Here is a 12,635-nt window from a genome sequence, read left to right as displayed (position 1 = left end):
AAGCAATGTTATTAAATTATAATAATACTTCGAAAAATAACGATTATATTAACGTTAAAATCGCATGATAGATGATATAAAAAGCAAGCGTATCTGTTGTTAATTTAAAATTTTCATGTCAAAATTATATTTAGGATGATTTTTGAGCTTTTTTGGAATTCAAACAAAACAACTATGACCCTCCGACCTCCGTGGTGAATAAAGAGTCTAGTACAGACCTGGGCAACATACCCGCGGGCCGGATCCGACCCGCCAGGCAGTTTAATCCGGCCCGCGGTTTATTTTTCTTAAAATACATAAGCCGAGCAAAAACACGGGGGACTTTCTACATGTTTGGTTGTATCGTTAACACTATTTCTATGGTTGAACAATCTTAGCCCTAATATATATAAATAGATATATTGCGCTGCTTTCGAATGTATTCCGACTTTAAAATATGAACGAAATACATGCCGTTGTCTAAACTCTGAAACATACAAATTCATGTTTGTCAGCCTAATTTAGCCATGTTGTGTATTTCTCCCGATTTATGCCTTCTTTGCAATATGGCCATTATACCAAAGTATAACACATCGGTAACTTAAAGCCTCACAAGATAAAAAACATTGTAAGTTTTTTGTGGGAAATTTTTACGTATTTAACCTTAATTTTTTAGTCAACTCGACCCACAACTTGATAAAGGCCAAAATATATCAAGCAATGTACATTTTTTTTATCTGTGCTCAATGCTTGACGTTTCCCTCTATGTCTAAATTGACATTTTCGTTTTAAAACAAATGGCCCAGCGTTTCTTAACCGGTGCGCTGCGGCGCAGAAGGCTGCCAGGTGCGCCGCGAGCAAAAGGAATACATAATGTTGGTCCTATTATACTATTATATAAAACATATATTTTTTACTTTCCTATTAAGCTTAGCTCTTTGATTCCACACACCATTTAAGTAGAAAACGCAATAAGACCTACAAAGCAACACTATTTAAATCAGTAATTAGGCTAATCTATAAATAGGCTACCATAGTAGACCTATTGAGACCACCGACATAATAACGCCATACTCGGAGTAATAACCACGACAGAATAAGATCTAAAATAGTCTAAATAAGACCTAAACACGAAATAAGCAAAATTAACCGGAACAAGACTTAAATGGAAAAAATAAGGTTTTTAAAGGCTGGAGTCCCTTCAAAGATGGCAATTTAAGAGAAATACCGGTATACCTAAAAAAATTCGCGCTCGCAAGCATGAATGACTTAATGTGTAATTACTGGACCGTAACAATTTTCTAGGCGTTGCCATTACAGTACTAGTAGACTAGAGTGACTGTTATAAATTGTTTTACCTGTCAATGCGATACACTGCAAAAAACAAACAACGTGATTACGCACCTAATTGATCAAAGGTCTGCTTGAAGGTAAAGACTGAAGACACTTGCTGGGAAATGCAACAAATGAAAGCCAAAACAATGAATATTTGGTTCCAATTTACTTCATAACGCACCATGATTGCAGTATAGTTCTGCTCGCCCTCAACAGTCCGTTATTTTAAGCCTGATGACTATGGCACCTCACCTCTTCCCGTTTTTGTTAAACATTAATTTCTTGATTCCTGTATGAATGAATGAAATATCGTTAGGCAACAGGCACAAATTGTACTCTTAGTTTTAAGCAAACATTAGATTTATGTGCTTAACTACAGACTTTACACTCTACCATAAGGTGCTCAGAAGTTGTGACATTTGTACTGCTAACTTCCACGCTTGTTTAACGTGCAGGGGCTGCATTGCACAATTTTTACTTGCTAGCTAAGTGGGTGCTCACACATGCACAGTACATTGCAAAATTTTACTCAAACAATACACATGTAGGCTTCTCGGAAATTTTTTAGGCTGCAAAATTTGTTATGAGTAGAACAACATCCCGTGGACTGACGGCCGGATGTGTCGCTCCAGCTGTAGTAAAACTAGAAATTCAAGCTGCTTGCGCTTGACAAAAATATTCATTTTCAAATGTTTTGCATTCCAGAGAAAATTCGAAAACGCTAAACACATTTTTGTTCTCAGTAAGCCTTAAATTATTCTGAAACATTTCTCACCCTATTTAACAAAAATATGTGAGTTCATAATCTTGTGAGATGTTTGTAATCCAAAACATTTCCAAATTGTGTGCGGTTCACTAAAAAAACACACGGCCTCACACTTCTCTCTATAGACCACTTCCCGAGTAATGTTGCCTTGACAAAACCAAGGGGTAATATTAATTGTAAATTCTAAATCTACTTTGGGAACACACAATAAAACCTAAAAAGCAACAATAACTAAAGCAGCAAAATAAAAATTACCATAGTTTTACAGTAACACTAACGACATAGTAAAGCCAAATACGCAGTACCCACGACAGATCGTTGGTCATAAAGCAACTTCCGAGGGGCTAGATCACAGATGTTATTAAACACATATGTTTGTGTGTGTCTTTCATTCATTCATTACCCACGACAGAATAAGAAGTTAATCGTCTGAATTAGACATATCTCATTGCTGGAGTTCTCTAATTTTAACCCAATACAAAGAACAAAGTTTAACTAACAATCACTATTGTTTGATATTATTATTATATCATTGTTAGTACACAGAAAGCCATCGGAGACTCACCGAGTCTGTCGAACAATAATGCAAGCAGGGCAGTCTAGAAAAAACAACTAGGTTCGAACTCACGCCCTTCCGGTCATACCGGGACCGTCGCTTTACCAACTGAGCTACACAGGCTCACAGAGCATTGAGTCGAGAAACAACCATACGTTAATGTTTGCTACATTCTGTGAGTACAAGCAAATTCACATTGAAGGGGAAATACAGTAGCATATCATTATTCAATGAAAGATGCACACACATACAGTATGTGTATTAAAACTGTGATCTAATCCAGGGGTGCCCAACCTTTTAGCTCTTGACGGCGCATTGACAGTCTTACTTTTCTCACGGCCGCTAGTTGAATTACTTTAGGGATGACTCAAAAAGTTGTCAAATCGTGACGTCATAACTGGCCCTTGAAGCATTCGGGTGAGACCACGGCAGTTTTGAAGTTTCTTTGACCAGCTTCTACTATTTACGATGCAAAAGCTGATAGCCGGATTGAATAACGAGTATATCATGCAGAAATCGTAGAAACTGTTGTGTAAATCCGTACACTAACCATCAATTCAGGATTCAACTGTTTATTCATTGTTGTGTCATAAAATATACTAATAATAATGAAATTTAACACCATGAGCCTGTTGCTGCTTCAGTACATTGCAGTAGTAACTAGTTAAGTGTAAGCTTAGCTTGCCATTGAACATTTTTTTATGATTTTTTTAAATGTTGTGTAAACAGTTCAAATGCAAGTTAAAAATAATTGCAGAAAGTTAACAAAGACCTAGTTATCGAAATAGGAAACAGGATTCTTGCAATCACAAGCGAAAAACGACAGCAAATACTGTTTAATACATTGATCCAAATCACAGAAAAACAGCAATATAATGCAAAAACGAAGTTCGAGCTGAGCTTAATGAGATAAACTAGGCCAGGTTGGTTAATTCTGCAAGGTCCGGTATACCGTATTGCTCTAATGAAGAGTTAAAATGTCGTTGAATAAAACTCAAAACTAAATTTTTTTGGATGAAATTTCAACTGAACGGCAATTATTTAAAGCCGAGTATATATTTTTTTAATTTTGTAAACAGTTTATGTTCATTTTTAATCGTTTTTGACTTGAAATAATTTTGACCTAACGTCAAAATTTTGACTTTTTTTGATAAGTCAAAAAATAATCGCCCTAGTCATAAAATGTACTAATAATAATTTAACACCATGAACCCAATCGAACTCATAAAACTACAAAGTGATGACACGCTGAAGCTATGTATTTGAACAAGCCACTGCTTGAATTTTGTCGCGTTTATGTATCAAAGGAAGAGTTCCCAAACTTAAGAGCTAGCGCACTAAAATGGTCATCTGTTTTTGGAAGCACATATCTATGCGATCAACTTTTTTCTAAATTGAACATCACAAAAAGTCGTTACAGGTCAAGGCTTATAGACGAATCTTAGTATGCAGTTGAGAGTTTGCCACATCGACAGTTAGTCCTAATATAAAGCGCTTAGTAAAGCAAAAATGTTTCAAAATTTCTCATTAAGCAAAAAATTTCATTAAATGTTTATTTTTATTATTTCATATTTCAATATTGCGTTAAATAATTTCAGCTGTATGATTCGCATGGATTTTGATTAGTTTCGTTTGATGAACGTGTTGTTTATGATTTTAACAGGTCTTATAGTATGAGCAAAAAGTTGTGCGGCCCGCTTACTCAGCCGTAACTGACAAAGTGGCCCGCGACAGCAAATATGTTCGTCACCTGTGATAGTGTTTGATATTAACGGATTTACTTCAAAGGGACTAACCACAACAAAGACAGATAGAAATTCGCGCGAAGCGCGAAAAATTGTATTTGTATAGAAATTTGCCAAAAATATAATTTTAGGGGGCATGGCCAGGTGCCCCCATTGGATCCACCCTTTACATTTGCTTTTACCCAATCTGATGACCGGCAATGGTAGACGAATGTCTGGTTGGCCTATAACATTAAAACCCCGTCTAATTTTAGACCTGTCTTAAAGTTCCAATTTCAACATGAGGTAAAACGCAAGTTTGTATCAACGTATAGTCGCCAGCTACTGTCTGTGGTTTATGATTTAAACTTTTATGTTTTTGGTATTTACAAAATGCTGAAATCTTTTTGTATGCTGTGGCCATTTAATCCTCCGTGTATTCTCTCTCATTTTGATCAACAACAGTTTAAAATGCACTCACACAACCTTATTTGTTTACACAAGGCTTTTTATAACTACCGCTCAACCTGTAAGACAGTTTCGCCATAATTCCACTCAAAAATCGCATAACACATGTCTGCTCAGCCTTAAAATATATGTCTCATCATTTCTTGTTTTTTTCTTTATGTGACATCACCATTCAGATTGTTACACATCTCCTACAGACCTACGCTAGTTTCTTTGTGCATCATTATTCAATGAAATCAAGTGTTTTTAGCGCACATTAGAAATCTGTTCACTGAGAATGTAGCGAAAGAGCTTAGCTCACTGATTTACTAATCAATCGCTCGTGTTATTTAGTACCGCATAAGCATTTTACTTAATTATCGAAAAACAAACTGGGTTCGCACGTAAATGCTAATATCATTTTATTTAAATTGGATTCGGTTATAAAAAGGTTGGGCCACTGTTCTGGGGCGTTGGTCTAGATTGGCATTGCAAGTGAGAAATTAATATGAGAGAGTAAATCTAATAGTAAAGGCCCGTTTACACTACAGCTGCACTGAGCTGAGTAAAGCGTAATTTGCATTTAAATTCTATTGTGGCGAGCGTTTCAAGCTTTGCTAACCTCAAGCCCCGTGCAGCAGCTGCAGCTATCTTAAAGTTACGCTTTGGAGCGATTTTCACGCTTTGCTAAACTCAAGTCCGCAGTGCAGCTATTGAAACACGTTACGTTTTGGGGCGATTTTGACGCCCAGCGCAGGAGCGTGAGTTTAGCAAAGCGTAACTTTAAGCTAGCTGCAACTGCTGCACGGGGCTTGAGTTTAGCAAAGCGTGAAACGCTCGCCACAATAAAATGTAATTGCAAATTACGCTTTGCTCAGCTCAGTGCAGCTGTAGTGTAAACGGGTTTTAATGCTTTACCCACCCGAACCCAAAGACTAACCCAATTCGTTTAATTTTTATAATTATTTGGACGCTGTCCTGGGGAATAAGCCCCAACTCGGGCGGGCATAAATTGCTTTTTCGCCCAGGGGTTTATGGCTTACCTAACTTTATTTGGGTTAGGGTGCGGGTTATATTTATCCCCCCTTATTGATTTCTCCATTAACCTTACAATTTCAATTTTAAAAACTGGTTTCGTTACTGTAAAAAAAGTGGTAGGATTCTAGACCAGTGCAAAAAAATATTTTATGCCCACCCGAGTTTGGGCTAACTCTCTGATATTAATACGGAATCCCATCATTAAAAAAATTTAAAAGGTGGAATAAAACTAAAGATAAAATAATATTAAACATGTTTAAGCTCTGTTGTGATAATTTTTAAAAATATTGTTTTATGAAAAAAATAATCAACGAGCCACTGATCTCTATGAAAGTTTAATATTCAAGTATTACGCATTTTGAGCCATGTACTGTAGTCGTTTCGCACCCTGCGGCTTAATTACGTTATTCGCATTCTTGTGCTGATTGCTAAATTGATTACATTGATATTGTGCTGCTATACTAATAGCAGTTTTTCTGTGCTACTTAAACCGTGGTTGTTTTCGTTTCTTTGCCTATTACTTCACTGCTCTGATCAATAATACAACATTGGCGACGAGTATATTTTTTCTTTCATTGTTCGACTCCACGCTATTGGAAATCTTCTTCAAGGCTGACGATGAAAAAGTTTTTTAATTTATGCAAAAGCAAGTGGAAGTATAAGAAAGACGTCATCAAGAACAGGAGGAAGTTATGATGACGCGACTGAAGAAGACATCCTCAGATGAAAGTCTTCTTCACCCCGTAACAGCGTGCCCCAAGCCACGCCTAATTTCTGCGCGTTCGAGTCTACAGTGGAGCTGTGGCAAGACCATTTGTCTAGGTTTTGCACTTTTGTCAAAATGAAGTTCCCTAGACGAGACAAGCGCAAGTTTTTCTGACTAATCAGAGTGGTAGTGTTTATAAGGTTTCTGGCCAACTTGGCAGCGATATGAAGCGTAAGCCGGGGGAATCTATGCAGGAACTTGCAGCACGTATCCCTAAAGACGCTAGTACCCCCCGACCCTTTGGACGAAGCATTATGGACACGTTTCATCTGTTCTGTCGGCAATAAGGCTGTCCTGAAGGATCCCTCAGTAAACAAGCAACAAGAAGCCATGGAAGTCAATGAACAATAATGACGATTCTTAAAATTACGAGGCTACGTACTGAGTTAATGTTTACATGTTGTACTTCTACAACAATCAACACAACACTTACCAAAATATAAGCTTGAGTTCAAATAACTTTTAAATACACAGCAAATGTAACACACAGTTGGTCTGAACAAAGAGATTATGGTTATAATCTCTTTGGTTTGAATTAAGCTTTAAATTAAAACTTTGCAAACAAACGGCTACGTTTCCAACAAAAAATAAGACGACATTGTGATGATTTTAACCTTTTAAATTAAGCAAAAAGGGGAACAGTTTACAAAAAAGTAGATTTGCTATGTAACACAGGGTGCCAGGACAATAAATGGATAAAACACATAATTTTATTTAAATCATTTTTAGCACTACGACACGCCTCAGAAAGCTAGCATTAGGTCATACCAAATAGATTAAAACCATGAGGACAAACTCTCACTTTTGCCTTTTTTCTTTTGCCTTTAAGCAATACATTCTAATTTCGACAGCCGTTACGGTCTGATTCACAATAAGAAAAACATCATCTTTCCCATTTAAGCCTGTTATAAAAATGTACGCTTTTGGCGTAATTTGTTGTTTAATGACCCCTAGTCCTAATTTAAACCGTTTTCTGTTTACAAAATTGACTTGGTAGGACAGGCAAGGTTATCACAAGTTGCGTGACACTTTCTTAGGACCCTACTGTACTTTTTTGAAAGGCGTGTTACTGTTAAAATGTACGCGATTGAGCTATGTCGTTGATTTCGGGGCTCTTTCCATTTGGTACGTAGAAAGTAACGCAAAAAACGGTCTACAAATGCCGCATAACGCAACGCACATCATTATTTTATTTTAATAATAATGCTCTACCAACCCAAACTCAAACACCTGGGCGAAGTTGGCGCGCTGGATTGGTTTTGGGCAATATCTCCAAAAGTTGTGACGATACAAAGTTGAAATTTCTACACAATCCTTATATTGCTTACATCTTTCCAGCAATCACACTTTTAACGAAAAAATATTAATATTTATTTTTATGAATATTAATATTCAGCTATATTAACACCTAATTTTCAAACTTTCTCGCTAATTTTTTCACGAAATAAACTACAAGACATACTCTTCAAAATGAGCCATCGCTTGTAGTCAATATCAATCGGGCCTTGCTTTAATATGCGATCAAAAATTTCATAACTGCTCAAATTCGACATATGGCCTTTCGATTTCAAATGCCCCAAATACCATCTAATATTCACGTTAGAGATCTGAAATTTTCACACACGCCTTATAATAGCTTCAGCAATCCAGCAATCACACTTTTAGAAAAAAATATTTAAAAAATATTAATATTCATTTTTATGAATATTAATATTCAGCTAAACCCGCACCGTAACCTGTTGCCGTATGCGGTATTTGTTGACCGTTTTTTGCGTTACTTTTTACGTTAAGATTTATGTGAGGAGTTGGCGTATAAATTAAATTAATATCACTTAGTTGTTGTTAATCTTAAGGTGCCGAACTCATTAAACTTAACTGTATGGCGGTGTTAATTGTTAGCTTCTTAATGTTTAATGTAAATGATATAGGTATTTTGCATTGTACACTGTACACTACAGAGCCTATTACAGAAAAAGAAACTTTTGGTAAACCAAACCCATAAATGAATTGGCTTTAGTGTATAAATTTTAGTAAAAATTGTAGAATTCCAAATTTGATAAGTGTGCCGCAAATCAAAATTCTTTTTGAGGGAGTCGCAAAAAAAGTTTGCGAACCACTGCCTTACATTACTATTGGAATACAAATGTATCTATTTCTACACTACTGTTTAAGATCCCAAATTTAGCGGTGGGGCGCAGTAGTGCTATGCAGCTTGCGAACAATTTTTTGAAGTGCAAATTTTGTCTGCCCCTTGGTAGTAATTCCAGCTTTTCTTAAATAAAGTAAGTTGGGAGTAATATTTGGTTGTATACCAATTTAATTTAAATAAAAAAATTTAATCTGCTTGGTAAATGGTAACAGCCGTTGTTCATTTAGGAAATGTTCTTTACGCAAATATATCCTTATCCTAAAGAATACTTTCCATACAGTAATTTTTCTTTAGTATGCCAGTGTTCAGTGCGCAAAATAAATTTATGCTGTACTGCTGCTCTAAATAGTCTTCTATATACTTGTTCCAGTGTTACAAATTAAGACACATTGAAATTGATACCATAAACTGAAAATTAATGCCAAATTCTTTGAAAACATCGTTCAAACAAAAAGTTTTTGCACCTCAGTTTGCTGTGTGTAATATTTAACTAGCAAATATTATTGGTGGTGTGCTGTTTGTGCGAGTGAAGCAAGCAATTAGCATTTGTAGTTACATTTAAAAAAGGTAGTTACATTTGAAATCAGTAGTTACCAAATGTCACTGAATTCAGTTAATAATTTTGCAAATTATATTATATTTGATTGCTCAGTATTGGAGTATGTTATTATAATGTTAAACTTCTCCACTTGGTTTATTTTTATAGAACTTGCTCGTATTTACTAGTTAAACTATAATAAGAACACATATTCGTCTATAACTGTGATTCAGCCATTCTGGGATTATGTTGGACATTGCTTAAAGACATATCAACAGTACACTGGGAAAATAAAAAAATAGTCAGTCTATTCCTCAAAGATACAACAAATCTCTGGTAAGATTATTGTGACAATGAGATCATAGTGTAATGCAAACCATTATAGAGTATTTATTTTACTTATAAACAAAACTTTAAACTGCCATCTGTCCATGGGTAAAGTTTAGGCCTATCTAGTTCCCAAACTTTTTCAGTCTGTGACTGCTTATTGTATTAAAATTTTTGACTCACTAGGTTTAACATTTTAAAACATAACATTTCTCGATGTCCGCTTTGGCATGTATTTATTGAAGTAATGTGCATTACATAATTTGCCATTAACATGCCAAACAAAAAAAATAACAATTTTATAAATTTAGCACTTTGTATAAAATTTAACTCCATGAGCAGCCCCCAGTTTGGAAAGCCCTGGTCTAGTTATACAAAACTTCCGAGTACTTTTACCAATGTTTTGTTTGTGACTTACTGGCATATTTTAAGTATTTATTTATTTAAAATCTTTTTTTATTTTAGTATGTTACACTATTTTTCTATTATACAGGTTGGAAAACTGATCGGGAACCTCCACTTAAAAAGTTCTGGTCACAGAATGAGCAGATTAAAGAGTAAAACACAATAAATTCCTTCAAATTTTCCACCCTTTTACCATTTGTTGTGCTGCAAGAAGCCTATTAATTAATGTGAAACTTTATTCTCTTGTGGATAACATATGACACTGCTTTACACAAATTCCTACTGGCATTTGTTTTGGGCTTTTGATTTTGATTTCTTAAGTCAGGGTGGTCCAAGGTTGCACAATATTTCTTACATATTCTTTACGGGCCACAAAGCAGGCTACATGCAGGCCAGGAGCGGATAAACGATTTTCGTTAGGTCGGAGCATGAAGGGGTTTACAGATGACGGCACAAAGCATTGTCAAAAAGTAACTGTCGAAAGATATATAAACTGCACAAACTTTCTGCTATCACCAAATTGTGCACAAATAAAATCGAGCGATACTAATCAGACTGGCAGAATGGTGCGCTCCAAACACGCAAAATTGCATATTTGACAACACTTAATTTTGAAAAAGACTGCATTTATAAGTGAACACAAATATAACTTGCATTGCAAAACAGCCATTTTAGAAAGTTCCATATAAGACGCACTGCGACTTTCAAACCTGTCTGACACATACAAAAAATTTGGCTTTTTTTGCCAAGTTATAGTGAACTGGTTTATTTAATAGTGTAATCGCAAAAATGTAACCCTAACCAAACCATTGCAGTATGCTTACTGATTGTTGGTCACTTATATTTCTTTAAAATAAACCCTGTACACATTACAATAATTCAACAGTGCATCGCGGGCCACAAACAATGATGTCGGGCCTGGGTTTTGGACCACCCTGTCTTAAGTAATCAATTCTTGCTAAAAGTGTCATTATTTTCCTACTTCTTTGGTAATATGCAAACTCAGGCAAGCAAAACAAAATAATGTTTATTTAAAATTTATTTGGTTAAACATGGCAGGAATCAATCAATTTAAGGAATGAATAAAGTTCTTGATTGACACCAGATTCCAGAGGCCATTTCAGTATTGTACTCTTTTGTGTAGTACCTGGTCAACAGCGTCTGTAAGAACACAATTTATTGACCAATATATGACAAATGTTTTTTATAATTTTATTAAATTATCTCTCTTTGCACTGATTTATTATATTTATATTTCCAAGTGTGTATTACATAGTAAACGTTTTGTTTTATATGAATAAAATATTTATAAATTTTTACTTTGTCGTCAAAAGAGTTGTTGAGTTATTACTTATTCTGAATAAATTTCAGGAAATAAATTATAGACTCTAAAAGTATAGTGGCTTAATTTAGAGTAAATAAAAAATTCCACACAGAACTAGGTAGCATATTGTACAGGTTTAACATCAGGACTGTGGAGTCTGCCTCGAGGAGTCGGTTTGTTTTGCTGGAGTCAGGCTCGGGACTCGAGTAAGACCATGTAAAACTACCCGACTCCCAAGTCTGACATGCGCAGTAAACTAATATGATCGCTAACTGAAAATTGTAAAGGTGGAATATAGCATGTGGTGGAATATTTTCCAACCATGTATTATGAATGAATGAATTATATGACACCCCTATAAGTGTATAGCTGAATATCCATTGTTAAACAGGCTGTTTAGTCAGGGCCAGACTCGGGACTCAATGAAATGCCACATTTAACCGGAGTCGGACTCGGGTTATTTTTAACCGACTCCGCAGCCCTGTTTGAAATAGATATTTTTTGTCCTTTTCAATGTAAGTTTGCGAAAAGTATTTTTTACCTTGAGTGCTTCTCATCTCTTTTCTCCCTAAAGCTGATAACAAAAGTTTGGAGCTTAACTGCTGGAGGATGTAGTTGAATGAATATCAAAGCCCATGTATAGAAATAGGTGACATCTTGTAAACAGCTTAAATATATATATATCTTTATTCAGTTTAAACTTGATTGGATAACTGGTAGTAAAAGAATAAAGGTTATCATTACATTTAATTTCAACAGATTACAAAGCTGCATAATCTGGTGCTTTCCTTTTTCAATGAACAATATTACACACCAAGTTTGTGTTCACCGAACCCTATCCAGTACCAAAATGTGTAATGTTAATATTCCTTAACACCAAAAATAAAGAATAATTGAATATATTACAAGATCCCTACTCTAATTTTCTTTAAGTTTTTTACTGTAATGCTAAAATAAACGAAAGTGGGACAATAAAGATAACTTTAAGCAATATTGTAATATTTTGTTTATTGTACTATAAAAGCAAACACAAAAAGTTGTACCAAAAGGCTTACTAGTAATAATAAAAAATGTAAATTCCTCTCCGGCAACCCGGTTTGGAACCACTGGTCTACTCTACAGAAACGCGTTGTACGCTTCCGCAGTCATTAACTGGACGACGTTGGCGCGCCGACGAGTGTGTTAACCATATTATATAGTAATAATGGTTAACTGATATTGTATGCCCTACGGACATTTTTAAGTGTGTTTACACAAAACTCGGCAATGAAAGTTTGACAC

General features: G+C 35.3%; 1 long non-coding RNA gene across 1 annotated transcript; it reads right to left on the bottom strand.

The window, feature by feature from the left end:
• Positions 1 to 11,051: 11,051 nt before the first annotated feature.
• Positions 11,052 to 12,059, bottom strand: LOC146148700 (uncharacterized). The gene is made up of 2 exons (XR_014494807.1): positions 11,896 to 12,059; positions 11,052 to 11,191 (listed from the first exon to the last, which is right to left on the bottom strand). It is a non-coding gene; the product is annotated as an uncharacterized LOC146148700 (long non-coding RNA).
• Between the last annotated feature and the right edge of the window lie 576 nt (positions 12,060 to 12,635).

Source organism: Ascidiella aspersa, chromosome 4 (genome assembly GCF_963924565.1).
Source record: "Ascidiella aspersa chromosome 4, kaAscAspe10.2, whole genome shotgun sequence".
In the NCBI taxonomy this organism is placed as follows: domain Eukaryota; kingdom Metazoa; phylum Chordata; class Ascidiacea; order Phlebobranchia; family Ascidiidae; genus Ascidiella; species Ascidiella aspersa.
This window is presented reverse-complemented; position numbering and strand designations above follow the sequence as displayed.